Raw genomic sequence first — 19,071 nt, forward strand, 5'->3', positions numbered from 1 at the left:
GGGGGGGGGGGACAAACACAGACACACAAACACACATATATATATATACATATACATATATACAACGGGCTTCTTTCAGTTTCCATCTACCAAATCCACTCACAAGGCTTTGGTCGGCCCGAGACTATAGTAGAAGACACTTGCCCAAGGTGTCACGCAGTGGGACTGAACCTGGAACCATGTGGTTGGTAAGCAAGCTACTTACCACACAGCCACTCCTGCACCTAATTGTCAATTAAGGTACTTAATTTCAGTCATCGTCGCACATCAAACTGCCAAGTGCATGACAAGCAAATGTCAGTGCAACCCAGGTAATGTAATGTGAAAACACACACACACACACTTATCCTCTAATATAATAATGCAATAATTCTTCAAAATTTATGGTTCTCAAAACTGTGAAGTTTGAGTGTTGGAGTACAGACCATATGATCTGGAGTTCAAACTTAACTGCTATAGCTTTGATGTTGTGCTCCTCAAGAAGACATAATTCTATCTGATTCACTTTGTAGTTGACTAGTTCCATTACTACTTCCCAGCAGAATCTTTAATAGTACAAATGATACCCAATCAAAAACTATACAAAAATATCTAAATCTGTAAAATTCACCCACACTGGAATGGAAAAAAAAAATGGACCATTATTTCCAAAGATAATTCTAATGTGGCTGGAGTTCTTGGAGCAGCAAAACATATTTTGTTACCTGTCAATTATAAAAGGGAAATAAAACCAACTAAATATTGACATTTTCCTATCTTTGGAACATGTAGTTTGTTTTTATGAACAAATTTAATCTAAGAACAGATTAATTTCAGAAGTGTATCAGAATCTATTGAAGAGAATGATTGTCAAATTTTTAAATTTCTGCCACAAAATTCACTATATTGAAATAAAAAGCAATAAATAAAAGACATCAAAAGTACACATTAAGAAGAAATTTCTACAATACTCTGGAATTGGCTTCTATATTATTAACAAGAATTATTGATTATAAAGTTTTAGACCAAAAAAATTTTTAAAAAAGAGAAAGAAATTGGAGATATTATACATTAAATGAGATAAGCCAATTTACATTACAGGTGATGGAAACAGAATTGAAAGGACTGGCCAGTACCAACATAACTCAAATGTCTTGTCATCAAGACTTGTTATAGTATCTTGTCATCAAAAACTCATTGCCTTATGTTAAGTATACACAGCCCAACAAACAAAAATAAAGGAAGAGAGAGGAGGGAAAAAGAAAGAGAGAAGTACATGTGCAGTTTGCAGAAAGAAAAACCAAGTCAATGATAAAGTGCTATTGAAAAATTCTTCAGAATATTTTTAAATCAAATATCGTCTACTTCAATGAGTCAGAATTTTACGTGAATAGAACGAGAAATAAATGCTTGAACACATTGTAAACTATAGATAGAATTTTCAATTGAAAAATTAATATTAGATCTCAACAGCTCTATAGTTTGGCTTTATTTCCTATCCAAATTCAATAAGTAATTATTACAGACCACAAAGATTGTTAGCAATTTTTTTTTTTTTTTTTTAGACTAAATATTTTTAAATGATTAAGAAAGATAGCATTACACTACTGAGTACATTTTCAATATTGAGACTCTATCATGACTAACTTACATAACTAATAACTAAACAGATTTGGTTAACTTTAAAATTAAGAAGATTGTTCTTTAACAGTCTTCTTAACTAAAACATGAAATTTTTTCAAGGAAACATAAGTAGGCTATCTCGAGTGAATATAGATGGAGAGAAATTTTACACCAGTTGCAGCAAAAGTAATGGTGTAACTGTCACTGTAAACAACTAAGAACTGTACAAGCCAAAGAAGGAAGCACTAGAATATCAGCTAACCTGCTAAAAATAGCAGCTAAATTTCCCTCAAATCATACCCAACTGTTTTCTTATATAAAGCAAAGACATATTATATGAAACATGTTATCATGTCCTTAACTATATGAAACAAGCTATCATATCCTTAACAAGGAGGTTAATCACAGCTGGAATGTTGTTGACCATCATTAGCTGGAAGCCCTCCCTGTGAGCAGGGGTAGGCTTACCAAGACACTCCACTTACCTCTGTGTTGTCCTGCGTGCATACAATCAACCAGATTCCCATTTCCAGTCAATTCTTTGATGGTGTCATTCTACAATTATCTTTGGCAACCTCTTGATCTCTTCCCCTCCACACTTCCTATCAAGATGATCCATGGTACACTGTGTCCAAAATATGATACATTTATGGACTTTAATCTCAACAATACATGTTTCTTGGCTTTCAGCAGGCTTCTTTCAGTTTCCATCTACCAAATACACTAATAAGGCTTTGGTTGGCCCAGAGTTATACTAGAAGACACCTGCTTTGCATTGGGACTTTACCTAAAACCATGTACTTGTAAAGCAAACTCCCTACAACACAGCCACACTTGTACCTATATATGTGTGTGTGTGTGTGCGTGCACATGTGTTTGTGTGCATATGTGCATACACTCACTCTTCAATAAGATATTTATGGTGTTTTTTTTTTACATTATATAAAATATATCCAACATGTAAACACTTCAACTAAAGATGTGGAGAAAATATTTCCAGCATAGCATAAGATTTATCTAATCAGTAAGTGGTTATCTTTAATAAGTGAAACACAAAACAGTAAAATTAAAAGAAAACAAATTTAATTCATGACCGAAAATGATCCAAACTCATAATCCATAAAAGTATTAAATCTAATTTTAGATAATTTTCATTCTTAGACACGAGTGTGTGAGTGAGTGTGTGTGTGTGTGTGTGTGTGTATGTGTGTATATACATATATATATATATATATATATATATACTAGCTGACATACCGGTAATTCCCGGGAAAGCGGGGCTTATCCCTTTGTTCTGTTCTCATAATTGTTTCGCTAATCCAGTCACAACAATACAAAACCCTTAAAACAGTTTTTGTGCATTTATTGAGAATACTGAACTGTCTTTCACAGGATCTTGTATTTAGGAATTCCCAATAAGTTATGAACACCCAAATTGTGAAGTCAATTATGTAATAACATGAAATTAATTACCCAATAATAAGAATTCAAATAAACTAGTCCCGAAAAGGGCAGACGGTAGAACTTACCACAGTCCTCTTGTTTGCCAGCTCCAGCCAAACTGTCCAACCCAGGCCAGCCTGGGAGACAGACAAAAAATGGTGATGTTTTTATCTATTTATCTATCTACACACACACACACACGCACACACACGCACACACACGTAAAACTTAAGTCAGTATTTGGCCTAGGCCCCATCCAAACTAAGAGCACCATCTGAGTTATGTATGCCAACCAATTATGAGAAACCAAGAAAGTCAGGTGTGTACAATTTATATGTTTTACTAGAATATGTTACAATTTCACAATGATCCATGTGGAGCAAAAATATCTAATATTAAAACAGTAGCAATTAAATAAAACAGACATAAGTAATCATTGTTCTCACAGAAATGGAATATGTTAATTACAAATAATTAGTATTGATGATATAAAATCAGAACAATGAAGTCACTATTTCCATAGCCAGCTTTGATGAAAATGGCATGACAAGACTACATGTAAGATAAATTACACAAAATATTTCTAATGACTCCAAAACAGAATATGCAACTGCTTTGAACAGAAAAAATTCAAGTTGAAAGATGTCAGATGTAGAAAGGTGGTGGTTAAGAAGGAGAGATTGCTTACAACAGTAATATAGAGCAAAGTACTCGAGCCTTAGTGATTCTTTAGATGAATGCATATTTATAATTTCTGAAGCACATTGTTAGAAATCATATCACTTTCTGATAAAATCATATACAATCCATGAGTTAAACTTTTTAGACTGGCTAATCTAATTCCTAAGTTGGTTAGCATAAGAAACTAGAATCATGTCTTGCTTACAGATATAATACTGCAGACTGTGGACTTGTAATCCTCCTTCCCCATTTACCACACATTTGTAAGATCTCAGTGATAATCACATTTGCTCAACCCAGTCAATTAATGCTATTTTGTCCTGTGAAACAAAATATCCACATAGCCACTAAACCTGCAAGAAATAGTAGCCACATTTCTTCAAATCACACACAACTATTTTAATTAATTAAAAAAAGAAGGATTTATTGGTTAATGTAGTCCTAGGAATACAGAAAGAGTAGATTGGCCACAGCTAAGAATATCTTTGATCATATGTTCGCTGGACCAGGGCTAATCTGGGGTTAAACGACAACAAAGAGTTACATGTAAGAGACTGAACTCTACATAACATATACAACTAGCAGGAAATATAATTAAAAGATTGTTTTGACACCTTTCTATTAACAAGTCAATTAAATCTTAATGTTATTCCTAAACCAACTAATGCATTGATTTCATACCATTTCTTGTCAAATAATGTTCTGCTAATGACAGTTATTGGAAAGGTTGTCACTACTGATGTTGTATAGCACTAATTGTTAGCTTATGGATTTCAAAATAATAAATAATAACAACCACTAACTCAGCTTTTCCTAACTTTTTTAACAAATTATTTGAGTATCACATTGCAAACACTTACTTTATAAAACAATTTTATAAAATTTACTAGAACAGTTAGATTTTAATTAAAATTTGGTTGGAACAAATCTTGGACTTAAATTTATTTGAAGTAAAAAAAAAAAAACACAGCTATAGCTTTGAATAAAGCAGTTTAATTTTAAACCTTTTCAACTGGCTCCTGTTGCAAATTCATGAAACTGGTAAACATCCTCAAACTTTTCACCTTTGCAATATTTTCTTTTCAGTTATCCAGTCAGTTAAATGCTGAGATCAAACTTATATTTCTGCTTACATATATCATGAGTAACTAGCATTCATCAAGTTCAAAATATTATACTGCAGACATATTAATCAATTATATTATCAGCATAACCACAGTGTGAAGAACATAACCACTTCCATAAATATATTATTGCAACTTATATGGTTTTGTTCTATTTTCCTTCCAACCTAATCAGAGCTATGTTATTTCAAAACTAATGTACAAAATGCTTCACAAGTAATTTTCTGTAATTTTCAAGACTCGCAGGCTTATTCACACTGACAAAGAAACTATATTCAAAACAGCAATAATATGATGGATGGAGGATAAATCTGACATACATCAAAACTGATCAATATTGTTAATCAATCAAACTGAAAAGAAGGTAGATGGTCAGAATAGGACTCGTTAAATGTTTGATATGATAAAATCAATATGACTGCCATTAGTGATATTCTACGAGAAAGTACCTAGAATACATCAAAGATGTTTGATACTTTAATCAATTGAAGATAGTAACAATTATACATAGCATCAGAGAAGTGACCTTGATTAGTATAGAATTAAGTAAGCAAGAAAGTAATGCTGCATAATGAGTGCAAATAATAGGTACACAAACCGTGCAGTGAAATTTTTGGCACACTGATTTGTGAAGCAGAATTTTAGGTACATCAGGTGCACTAAAATAGCAATGCACCGCAGACTATCAATTGTTCAAACAACTTGCTACATGTTTTGTTACTTAAATGGCAATTATTCCATGAAAAGTATACAGGTAAGGGTTAATAATAGGTGGGAGTTCAGTGTACTATACAAGGCATGTGTAAGAAGTTTGAAGCTCTATAAAGTAGTGAATGAAAAAGGATTCACAATTTAATTTATTAGATATACAATGTTAGCTAACAAGAAAAGTTAACACAAACTGAAAAAAAAATGAATATGAAAGACTTTGGCCCATGCTTGTAGCAGTAACAATTAAACAGCTATAAGCATGTAATGTAAATGGATACATGCTGAATGTATTGCACTGCAATCTTGTGAGAGTGACATTCATTTATTTGCCTCAAAGTATCACACTTCATCACAACAAAAGGATTATCACAACACTGGGACTGCCATAGGAAATCTGCTCTCAATTGCATCAGTGCAGCTACTTACATAGTTCTCTAGATAACTTGTTCTTTGCAGAACCATCAAACCTATGCAAAAATAGAGGAAAATATATGTGTGTGCATACATTATCAATGATAGAATTTCTTCTCTGACTTTACATGAAACCAGGGTTAAGCAATGTCCTTTTGAAGCCAGTGGCTGTGCAGCTTTAACCCTTTAGTGTTTAAACCGGCCATATCTGGCCAAGATATTCTACATGTTTTATATTTAAACTGGCCATATCTAGCCTCTCACACTTAACCTACATTGACATTCTCAAAATAAACAATCACATCATTGAAACATCAAAGCTATAAGATAATGCATGATTAATTTAAAACAATTTGAGTGAAAAAGTATTACATTTAACAGAGTTATCTGAACACTAAAGGGTTAATAAGAGTCCATAAATAATGGCACAACTCTAGGAGTAGCACGATCAGGTTTTATCAGCATAATTAATGAAAAATTGATTAGTCACAATGTTCAAGTTGTTAAAGTGGTTTTTAGATTAACACTAAGTATCACTAATTTCATATTTATTCAAGCAAACACACCACAGTAGAATATAATATTCCTTTACAAATCTGCAGAATGCCAAGACAAAAAACTGAACTTTGAAATCCTTTAAAACAGAATTCTGGAGTTGTCATTGAATAACAGACACCCTCAAGAATATTCTCACAGTGCAGACATAGAAAACAGGAGCCAAATTATATTAGTTTGGTATCAATGTGCTTCTACTTAGTTTTCTATAGGTCAGATATGAGAAAAAGATTCAAACATTTCCTATATGTTACAATTATAGAAACAATGATCTAAAATGTTTATAGTACTGAGTCAAAAAGAATTATTGGCACAGAGGTGAACACGAAATTGGATTGATAAGAGTTAGATTTAATGACGATTTAGAGGGTTAGGATAGGCTGTCTAGATTTTAAGAAAGCAGGACTAATTTTGGGTTAAACAATAGAGAATATAGGTTTTATGAATCATGGCAAATTTTTGTTTGAACTGAAATAGTATTAAAAATATTGAACTAAAATAGCATTATCATTAGCTATAATCATTTGTTCCACCAGAAAAATATTTATGGTTAACTTTTTAGGAAAACAATCAGCAGAGATATAAAGTTAATAACATAAACAAGCACAGGATCATGAAGAGAAAAAGTGAACTGAAAAAAAAGGTGACTATATATGTTGGATATTACAAATATCAGTTTCAGATGGACAACAACATACATATCTATCACTTGCTAAGAGACTACATAATTAATTACACAATAGAATAACTGCTATCTTACCTTTTCTAGGTACTATAAAATTTACGTTAAATAATTACAGTTAATTGATGAAAGTATATTTTGAATGATTAAAAATGACTCAATTACAGGGTAATTTATAATGGAAACAATTTAATTTCATAAAAGAGATAAACCAAAGTAGAGGGAATACTTTAATTTCGACAGGGACCTCTCTAGTGCTAGGAGCGTAATAAAATGCTGTAAAATATTTGGTGATAAGGACATCACAATACAAAAACCTTGCCAAAAGTAACAAAGGAACAAATAGAGAAAGTGTAAAGAAGATTTGTTAATCTCAAACGGACAACCTGTGTATCGCCAGTGGTATGATAAAGTGTACCCATTCACAATACATAGAGAGGTTGGTGACAAGAAGTTCATTAAATACATAGAGCTAGATGGGTTTTTTTCCTCTACTGCTATGTGTACCAGATGGTATTGGACTGTGGCAAATAGTGAGAGTGACATTTTTCCAACCCATGCAAGCATGGACAAACATGTATATGATGGTGATGATGATGACAATAATGACGATAGCTAAGCAAAACAAGAACTATAAAATAAGCATCTCTGGTATTTGTGTGCCATAATATTTAATGATGGATTGAATCTAACTTTGTTACATACTTAATTCCAATGTTTATAAATGTTTTAAATAATACATTTTGAATCATGTTGAAATACCTAATGTACAAAATTATTTTTAAACTGATTCTAGAAATAATACAGAATAACAAAACAACTTCTTGAATGAACATTCCTAATGATGTCTTGGTAAATGCTAATTTACTCTTCGATTATTTTAGATAAGCTTCTTAAATATTGGCAACATCCATTAACCTTTAGCTTACTGTACGTAGTCCAGTTACTTCTTCGCGTATAGAAACCCCAATAGGTCAAAGACCTGGAGAAGGAATTTTCAAATGCCATATACAAAAGAATAATAAACTTAATAAACTGGAATGGGTCAATAACAGTTTATAAATGATAAACCAAGTTTCTTTATCACGTGAAAAATTGTTATATAGAGAAAATATTGGATCTTTTTTAAAACGGGGGCCACATTTTTCATTAATGTTTTACGTAGTGTTTTTGGTACCGAAAGACTTTCAAACTTCGTATACTTATCTATAATTTATTTCATGTAAAAAGAATTTATTTCATGTAAAAAATTGTCTTATTTCGATAATTTCAACCAATCACTGACAAGTATTCAGTTGTTTACATTTACTCCTTTGGCTGATTAAGCCATAGCTTCGTTTTATTTGCTTTTTTCATTTTCTTTTCTTTTTCTTCGTTTTATTTGCTTTTTTCTTTTTAAATTTGCTGTTTTACCCTAACCCTAACCCTATCACCGATAGAATTGTTTCAGAATCGTTTGTTTATGTAGTCGGGACTTAATGTATATCGGCTGAATGGACGTCAGTGATTGGTTGAAATTACAGAAATACGACAACTTTAACATGGAATAACTTAGGGATTTCTTTTTTTTTTTAAGAAGACTAAGAGAAAAAGATGTTTTATATGACACATTCTACCAATGTTTCAAGTTTCAAAGTGTTTCGTTAATGAAAAATGTGGCCCCCGTTTTAAAAAAGATCCAAAATATTTATTTATTCAGAATAGTATTGCATTGTAAAATAGAATAAGATGTTTTAGAACAGAAAGCCACTACAATGCAAGATAGAAAGAAAGGAGTGAAAACAACAACAAAATAGAAGCAATGGTTTCCACTTTCATTTTATAATTCAACAGATTTGGTTTAAACACCTCTTATCAAGAGAAAAATAGAAGGTATACAAGCTAGCTTCATTCTGCACAAATCAGAAATAATGAACCAGCTATTTTTCAAATGTTAACATGTGCAGAATGATTTCGATAAATCAGTCAACCAGTTCATGTTGATTGTTGATGGGTCTTCACTTGGAAAATGCTTGCCTGGAAGTCAACCACACACTACAACAAAGTATACAAACTAGCTAACTGCCCACTCAAATTTGAGGATACAGTAATCCCTTGACTATTGAAGGTGTTACATTCCAAAACCTCCCACAGAAATAATTAAAATCTAAAAAAATATAATACCTATCGGCCGCAGAAACCCGTGATATACTGAGGAGTCCGGAATATAAATTTACATAAATTAGCCAGAAAAATCTGCGATGTATTGAGCGTGCGATAGGTGAACAGCAATGTACTGAGTGCATGATAGGTGAACCACAATGTACTGAGTGCGCGATAAGTGAACCACGATGTACTGGGTGCACGATAGGTGAACTGCAATATGATCAGGGATTACTGTATATTTTTATGGGCCAACATGTTGTTAACGCTTAATATATATGTAATGAACTTTACATCAGGAGCACTATTTGAAAACTGTATATTTTATATTAAAGAAAACAGTCATATAAATATTTTCTGCATTAAACATCAGAATATCACAGTCACTATGAAATCCTCAGAACAGAATATTGGAGATTTAAAAGTTAAAGAAGCTAACCTTCTTAATAAACTCTATCCATACACCAATAATATGTATAAAATGAATAATACTGATTGGTTGATGTAATTAACACCAGTTAGCACATGTTACAACATTCCTTCTCTCAGTATGTTGGTAATTGAATGTCTTATTATTTGAGATCAGTGTAGAATGGAGCTAGCTTGAGGTATTTTTCAAATTATTGAAATATATGATAAGAGTATAAACCATTATTTTGCATTTTTCTTCAATCCTTTTATTTCCAACATGCTTCCTGAAACATTTTAACTATTTAATATGCAAGTAATCTTCATTAATAATTTAAATTATACTGTAATTATCGTTTTTGTTTTGTTTTAAGTGTTTACAGCTGTTTTTCTCAATCAAACATAATTCTGAAAATAAGAATATTTTCAGAATTATGTTTGATTGAGAAAAACAGCTGTAACATGTGCTAACAGGTGAAAATTCTACACATATATTCCACAGAAGCAAAGAGGGAAGTGTAGGTCTCTCTACAACAAGGATGAAAAAGACCATATTATAGTGTGCAAATCTCCGGTTATATATAGATGGTCTAAGTCTATACAGCAAAACAAAAAATAGAAGCAGTTATTTTAAATAGATGAATAAGTATACTCTGCATAATTTATTCAAAATATATGTAAACAAACTCACACAGGAGGGAGAAAAATGAGGGAGATACTTTTTAAGTATTTATGCTGAATTACACGGTCATTTTTCATACATATATTCCAACAATTACTTTCCATTTATTACTGATGATTCTTAAAACTTAGATACATTGAGATATATTTCTTATTTTCCTTTTTGTAGCTTTCCTTTAGCTACATGCATAAATAAAATGACAACTTTTTTTTCTTTTAACTGATTGGTATACTATGGGACGTGGAGGCGCAATGGCCCAGTGGTTAGAGCAGCAGACTCGCAGTCATAGGATCGCGGTTTCGATTCCCAGACCGGGCGTTGTGAGTGTTTATTGAGCGAAAACACCTAAAGCTCCTCGAGGCTCCAGCAGGGGATGGTGGCAAACCCTGCTGTACTCTTTCACCACAACTTTCTCTCACTCTTACTTCTTGTTTCTGTTGTGCCTGTAATTCAAAGGGTCAGCCTTGTCACACTGTGTCACGCTTAATATCCCCGAGAACTACGTTAAAGGGTACCCATGTCTGTGGAGTGCTCAGCCACTTGCACGTTAATTTCACGAGCAGGCTGTTCCGTTGATCGGATCAACTGGAACCCTCGACGTCGTAAGCGACGGAGTGCCAACAACAACAACAATACTATGGGACAAAATGCAGTGCTTTGTTGAAAGAGATAGCATAACAACAGTGATTCCAGTCTATTTATTCTCTGTACTGAAGAAAAAGAATGCAAAAAGTCATGCTTCAAAGAAAAATCATTTTAAACCATACTAAAATGAATCCGCCGGGCAAAATTTTCAATAATCAAGACTACCACTGAGACAGTAAAACTGCACTTTCTCCAAATTACTTAAAATTGTTTCTTTGTCTTGGGTTTTTCATGTTTTTTTTTGTTAGATTCTTTTACACATTAATTAGTCATAAAAACTTTTAGAGTTTCTATGAGATTTAATTTTTTTAAGCCATCTGAAAATATAAGTGGTGAGAGAAAATTAAGTATGACATATAATTATTAATAATTGGCAAGTGTTCTTAATGAGAATAATTGTCTTCGGTTGAGTGTGATTTAGTATAATGAGAGGAAATTATTGCATGCTACGATAACTAGATAGGTCTTAAGTGACTCCTGCTCTAAAAGTCTGATTTTTATCAAAATAACAACAAAAATCTCTTTCCACTGTAATCTTGTCTTATGTTCCAGTGAGAGGAGTTATTGACATAATACAGGTTGATCAGTCTATCTTGTGCTCCACTTACTTAACACTTGTGGTTTGCTTTATCAGTATACTGGTAAAGAAAGAACATGATAATGATTCTTAGAACTCTTAGATTGCAGAAGTTGCTATTGTGCAACACTAAGTCAGCCCTGATCAAGCAAACATGTAGCATGTGACAGCTGATTAAAAAACCTAAACAGAAACACCAGATCCAGTGTTTTAGATTAACCATGTCTCTGCCTAACAGATCTGATTGGCATAAACTAAAGAGCACAAAAATAGTAATGGTTAGTGTCCAGTGATAAAATATAGGAACATAAAGAGTACTAAAGAACAAAAAATTCCCAGTGAGAGAGCAGGGTAACACAAGCGAAGAGAACCAAAACAAGCTGATTGATTGGGATTTAAGACTTACATTAACCCTTTAGCATTTAAACCAGTTATATCCTACCATGCAATGTCATTCTAAAAATTAAGCAATCACATTTATGCAATCTTGAAACTACAAGCTAATACTTGATTAATTAAAAAAATATATAAATAAATAAGCATTACATTTGGCAAAGTAATCTGAATGTTAAAGGACTAAGGGACAATTTACCCCTTATGAATTACCTTTTTTTCTGAATATAATCAAAGACACTAATGACAGAAAGACTTGTCTTCCCAAATAGCAGCAACCCCCCCACCCCCTAGAAGTGAAGCTTAATGCTAAGGAGTAGCATTCATTCCAACATTTTCTGAAGATGATGACCTCCAACATATGTCATATAAAAATATTAATTTCAAGGTTATCCTTTTTGGCTTACTAGATCTTTGAGCTGATAGTAAGGCCTGGCCATATTAACTAGAGAAATATGAGTTGTAATTCTTGAGCTTGAGAAATGCATGAGGTAGAGTGCGTGCGTGCATGCGTGTGGTTGCATAGGAACAAATTTGAACTCAGAGAGTAAAGACAGATGAAATACCACTAAGCATTTCACCCAGCGTGCTAATGACTGCCAGCTCACCACCTTAAAGCATGGTATTATCAGCACATGAATGTGTATTGTTGTAGGTGAAAGAAAATAGGTTGTTGACATAGAGAGGGAAGAATGTAAGGGACAAAACAGAACCTTAGGGTGCACTAGAGTTGATATAGTGTTGGTCAGAAGGATTCTATCAGTATACCATGAAATAGTGCTATCAGACAAGACATCAACTGGAGAAGTGAGACACAGCTGGAGTTCTTTTACAGGTAGTATTGCAAGGTGATTCCCTCGCCAGTCACAATAGAATATTTTACTGATATCAACTTTTAGCAAATTTCTCATGAGCAAAGATCCACAAATGAATAAGTCTTCCATACATCTTGCATTACAAACTGAACTGGTAATCATTAAGGAAGTATCAAATTCATTTTCCTCTAAATTTGCAAATGTTAAGTAGCTTTTATTATCAGCTGATTTCTATACAGAACAGGAAATGCATCAAGTAAATTATAAACATAAATTTATTGTTTCTGACATAAATAGAAGCCCAAACTTTAGGGGCAAGAGAACAGTTGATTATATCAACCCCAATACTTTGTTCTACCAGCCCCAGAATGATGAAAGGCAAATTAAACCTCAGCAAGATTAGAATATAAAGCATTTAGTCTGATACTCTAATGATTCTACCAATAATAACCATCATCATCAACATATAATTTCCCATACTTGCATAGGCCAGACAAAATTCATTAAGACAGATTGCCAACAGCCAGATGTTCTTTCTGTAACCTTGGCTCCAAGCAAGTTTATGTTTCAAGTCCTTTGAGTCAGGAACAGCACAGTGGTTAAGCATTTTTTTACAGAAGATTATAAATAAATGACACTGCTTGCATAACAATGAAGCTTGTTTACAATTGGTACTCAAAGTCAAGTAAAGGAGATACAAACATGCATGCATGTGCAAACACACTTTCTCACTCACAAACACAAGCACGCATTCACACACACACACCACAAGTGTTTTTCAGCTTTCATCTATCAAGTCCACTAGCAAGGCTTTGACTGACCTGAAACTACATGGTTGTGAAGCAAACTTCTTAACCAAATAACCAATCTGCACTTAATATAAATTATTAATACATTAAGATAATCACTACATCATGAACCTTTTTTCATTTATTATTGTGTTTTTTACAAAGTCATACTATTTCATTAACGAATACCCTGATTGTGTTTCTTTATTTATTTTTTTAATCAACTCAACCAAACTTTTCTATTGCACTACTATAATCTAGCCTTTAACTAGATAAATGCAACAATATACATTTCAAAGTATATTTTCTGATGAAATAAATGTCTTGTCAATCATAGACAAATTCTTTTTTGCTTTGGTTTTTAATTTCCATGAAAAAAATACTTATAAAATTACCACAGTATTAGTGTAACAAATACATCATTTATTTAAAAAGCATAAAATTGAAGGATTGCTCTTACAACTTCTTGCTTCATTACATGAATTTATATTCAGTGTATTTGTTTCATTATATATATTTATATTTTTGCCAATAATATTCATGCAGCAACATGATAAAGCAAATAAATGTTAACTTAAGGCTCTTATCTAAACATCATTATCATCTTCATCATTTCACATCCGTTTTTCAAATACTGGCAATGAGTTGACTAATTATATTTTGTTATCAGCCAACAAACTAAAGCTAATTCCCTGAGTGTATGGGCAAAGGTTATTGTACTAACATTATTTTTATGTTAAACCGATAACATCTTGAGATGGCTATGGACAAAGGATATTTGAAAATGAAACAAGTTTACCTTGTTCACTGCTATTATAAAGTACTAAGTCTTTACCTGTTACTACACATATTTGTTAATCATGCATATACATTCTTTTAACAGTGGACAGTTCTATAGTGAAAGTTTTGTTAGTTACTATGGTGACAAGTCCACTTATCTGTCTATCTTTCAGGCTCTCTGTCTCTGTCTCTCTCTCTCTCTCTCTGTCATAGTGAAAGTCATCTTTTTAAAGTATGTGTAGCATTGTCTCAATGTTGAAAGATATACCGACAGAAATACACACACACACACAAACAACCAAAAAATAACTATACTGTTACATAATGAAGGTTTTTTTTTTTTTTTTGAAACTGTGTTGAGTTGTCTCTATGCTGAAAGACATACAGTAACACACACAGAGAAATACAGACACACAAAACCACAAAATAATTATCTATATTGTTATATAAGGAATTTTTTTTTTTTAACCTATGTTGCATTGCATTAACAGACTTTCACTCAAAATTCTTGTGTTTTTAATCAAAACATGTTAGTTGCTATGGTGACAACACTACCTGCTTATCTATTTATCTGTCTGTCTAACTTTCACACACACACACTCTCTCTCTCTCGCTCAACAACTTTTTCCCCTCCTTTTCTTCAAAATATGTTGTGATGTATATTTTGATCCTCCCCACCACCCCACCCCCGCTTCTTTCCTTCCTTCTAATAGATGTTGTGATGAACAGACAGTCCGTTTCTCTTTTATAATATAAGATTCAGAAAACAATAGACAAACTAATTACTTACATTCTAAGAAAACAGCAACTACACAAACTCGAAATTATAACTCATCAAATCTAAACACTATAGACATGTTGACCTCAAAAAAAAAACCTACAACAACAAAGCTACTGGCTAATACAAAATGTCCTGCAAACATCAAGCGACAAAGATCCAATTAATGTCTGGATTGCTCAGCCTTCACAAAAGCAAAATTTGACAACAGGCAGTGACTGAGACCTTTGGTGATATGCTGTGGTTGAGAAGACCCATCAAGCCAAGTGAAATCATAGCCATGACTGATGCTTGTGTCACATAACTGGCACCCATGACGGTGGCATATAAAAGGCACTTTTCAAGCATTGGGCCTCATGGAGGCAAAGTGGCTGAGCTCCTTTCAAGTGTTGGGCCTCACAGAGGCAATGATTGAGACCTTTGGCATTATGTCATGCTCAAGAAGAAGACCCATCAAGCCAAGCAAAATCGCAGTTGTGGAAGATACTAGAGTCGTGCAAATGACACCTGTGCCAGCGGCATGTAAAAGCACCCATTATGCTTTCAGAGTGGTTGGCATTAGGAAGGGAATCGAGCCATAGAAACTATGTCAAATCAGACTGGAGTCTAGTGCAGCCTTCCAGCTTGCCAGTCCTGGTCAAACCGTCCAATCCATGCCAGCATGGACAACTGACATTAAATGATGATGACCATGATGATGATGATGATAGGTCAAGATTATAATTTAGGCAGCTACCTGCCAGAATAGTTTGAACACCAGGTAAAATGCTTTGCAGCATTTCATCTGTTTTTATGTTTGGAGTCCAAATTCTGCCAAGGTCAGCGAAGTAAGTACCAGCTCAGCACTGGGATTGATGTAATCAACTTACCCACTCTCTCAAAATTGCTGGCCTTGTGTTGAAATTTGAAATCAAAATTACAATAATTCAAAATCTGAAAGCAAATTATTATCATCCTCACAATAATCATCACCATCATTGTTATCATGATTCTAACATCCATTTTTCAAGCCTGCATGGATCAGGTGTTAAATTTGACAAGGAAGGTATTTTCCATGACTGGAAGCTCCTCCTGTCACCAATAAACAACTTTTTCAAAGGTAATATTTCCACTAATCTATCAAAACAGTGAACAACCCAGACATTATTTCACAGAGAATCATATACAAATGACACCATTTGTATGACCAAATGACTGCTTCTTTACAATCAGCATTTACATGTCAAAGCAAAGTGGAATACATACTCATGCAAACATATACATGCATGTACATATATGACAGACTTCTTCCAGTTTCCATCTACTAAATTTTATTTACAACTCAAAGCATTGATGAAATTGTGACTGTAGTAGAAGATACCAGCCAATAGTCACCGCACAGTAGCAACAAACCCACATGATTTCAAAGCATACTTCTTAACTAGAGCTCTAGAAGAGCTACAAACAGAGACAAGCTTAAACAGGCAGTAAAAGAAATCAAGAATAACTATCTTGACATCTTAATCAGATATTTAAGATATTTCATTGCAATGTCATAGATATCTCAACCTTACTTGAAATTTGGTAGGCAGAGAAACAGTTAAGTTATCAAAATAAGAAGATTCAAAGTTGTGAAGAAGCATTTGTTTTGTTTTACTTCTGTATTTTTCAGGCTGGTATGGGTTAGATGAAACTTTCATGACAAGCTATACAAAGTAGCCAGACATACTTTCATATCAGGTTAAACACTGACATTGCTTCACACTTTAAGTGTGCAAACAATGACATGGCACAGATGGGAAGATGTATGTATGTGTGTGAATACACACACATAACTAGGGACTTATGAAAGGAAAGCTTTATATTACCCAGAATGTAAGAAACAAGCACAAACTAAAAGTCTGAAAACAAGTATGGACATATAAGACAAACTTATGAAAATGCTTAAAGGGTTAAAGGTAAAAAGAGAAAATTTGATTTTGATTTTGTGGACTCAATACCTAACAGTCAGGTATAGCAAGTATGATTTAAAAGTACCATGCTTTTGCAAATTGCTTTAGGTGCCTATGAAATCATGAGCAGATATGGGATTTCCCCTTGGCCCTTCTACATTTGAATCAATAGATCATCAAGTATGAGACAGTTGAATATGGAGAGAGGGGGGGGGGGGCTGCACCTGTGGTCAGTTGGTACTTATTTCCAGCAGAGTACTCCAGAGCAACATGAAATGAAGTACCATGCTCTAAGACATAACATGCCTGGTCTAGGAATTGGCTCCATGACTTGAAGATCATGAGATCAACATCATAATTAGGCCACACACCTTCATTTATCTAGCAGCAAGACTAGCAGAACTTTTTCAATAATAATTGATTAACTTAGTCAACATAATAGTGGAAATATTGCAGGTATAATCTATCAGACGTAAAATCAAAATCAAGAAACAGTTTGGGTATGACAAAGGAACATATTTTCAGGTATAAATGTTTGAGTAGATAAATATAACTGCAAAGTGACTCTCTACACAACTGGAAGCCCACAATGTTACAAGCAATCAGGCAAGGTCGCTGATTTGAAGACACCACCTATTCCTCTCACCAGTTTTGGATCCTGTAAATAATCCAGGGTACTGCCTATCTTCCTGACTAAAATATAGAAAAAAAGGCAACACCCTAAAAAGTCAAAACAGAAAATATTTAACTCTTTCGATGCCAACCCAGCTGTGACCAGTCTTGGTCCTATGCTATAAACTTCCTGTTTAAAGTGATCTAAATTAAAACCTATCAAAATTTCATTTTATGCTCCAAACACTAGATCCATAATGACAAAGTTATTTTACTAAATTCTTATTTCCAAGATTAACTGAAACAAAAGGCAGTACATTTCAAAAGAAATTTGGTAACAAAATGGTTAAACACCCCAACTCACTCTTTACATGACTGGAAGAAATACTTGACTCAGTACTATGCAAAAGAATAATGTATACAAAGACAGACTAAATATATTTTGTACAAATATTACAGCTGCTAATATTTGTAAAGATATTTTCTTGGCTTGTATCTATGTAAGTAAATGTATTGCATTAAACAAAAGCATCTTACTATGTAGCTATGTATAGGTTTTTCTACTGTTATTTGCTTTATCTTGTAATTTATTTCCTTTTTTTTATCTCTTCCGCTATAAAATATATTTTTAAAATAAAAACCTTGATTAAAAAGAAAAATTTTGGAAAAAGAGACAAAAAAGAAACTTCTTTTATTTTGCTTAATAATCAATGATAAAAAAATTCAGTAGTTGTTAGATACCAAAGCAGACAATTAATTAATTGATTAATCAACCAAGTAAGTTAAACAAAAACAGAAGCACCTAATTTCTTGCTGGGTATATGTTGGATAGGGAAATGATATTAGCAGTACATACATGCAAGTGATTCTACAGCTGAGCCCAGCAGCAAATATGACAAGGGTATGGTCTTGTTAGTAACTTTTTAGGAGAATGTCCTATTTGCAGATATGCTTACACTTGGCAATTGACTTCCAGCAGCAATCCATAAATTATAGTTTCTTCTTCCCTTTACTCTACCAGTGTTGGAGATCTTACAATAGGTCACTGACACTACCATTCTTCCTTTGACTAAGCCATAAAACAATAAACCCATATCAAATCAGGTACAGGTTCACCATCAATTTTCAAGCATTCTAGGTGCCAAACCCATGTTGTCTTATCTATTTCATCGAATTAAAAGGGATCCCATAATAGTAATTCAGGGTTAATTCCTACAAGGCTTCTACCAAACTATTAATCACTTTTACACAAATTTTCACAACATAGCTCTTCTTATTCACTAGAAACATGCCACAAAAGCAGACACATTC

General features: G+C 33.2%; 1 protein-coding gene across 5 annotated transcripts in view; it reads right to left on the minus strand.

The window, feature by feature from the left end:
- LOC106883562 (chromodomain Y-like protein 2) overlaps positions 1 to 19,071 on the minus strand; it is a 188,995-nt gene that overhangs the window by 148,275 nt on the left and 21,649 nt on the right. Inside the window, exon 2 of one of the 5 annotated variants that reach the window (XM_052967617.1) lies at positions 5,988 to 6,028. The exons of the other annotated variants lie outside the window; for them this stretch is intronic. The gene's annotated coding sequence lies outside the window, so the exon portion shown is untranslated. The remainder of the gene's footprint in view (positions 1 to 5,987; positions 6,029 to 19,071) is intronic. 5 annotated transcript variants of the gene reach the window in all.

Source organism: Octopus bimaculoides, chromosome 1 (genome assembly GCF_001194135.2).
Source record: "Octopus bimaculoides isolate UCB-OBI-ISO-001 chromosome 1, ASM119413v2, whole genome shotgun sequence".
Taxonomy (NCBI): Eukaryota; Metazoa; Mollusca; class Cephalopoda; order Octopoda; family Octopodidae; genus Octopus; species Octopus bimaculoides.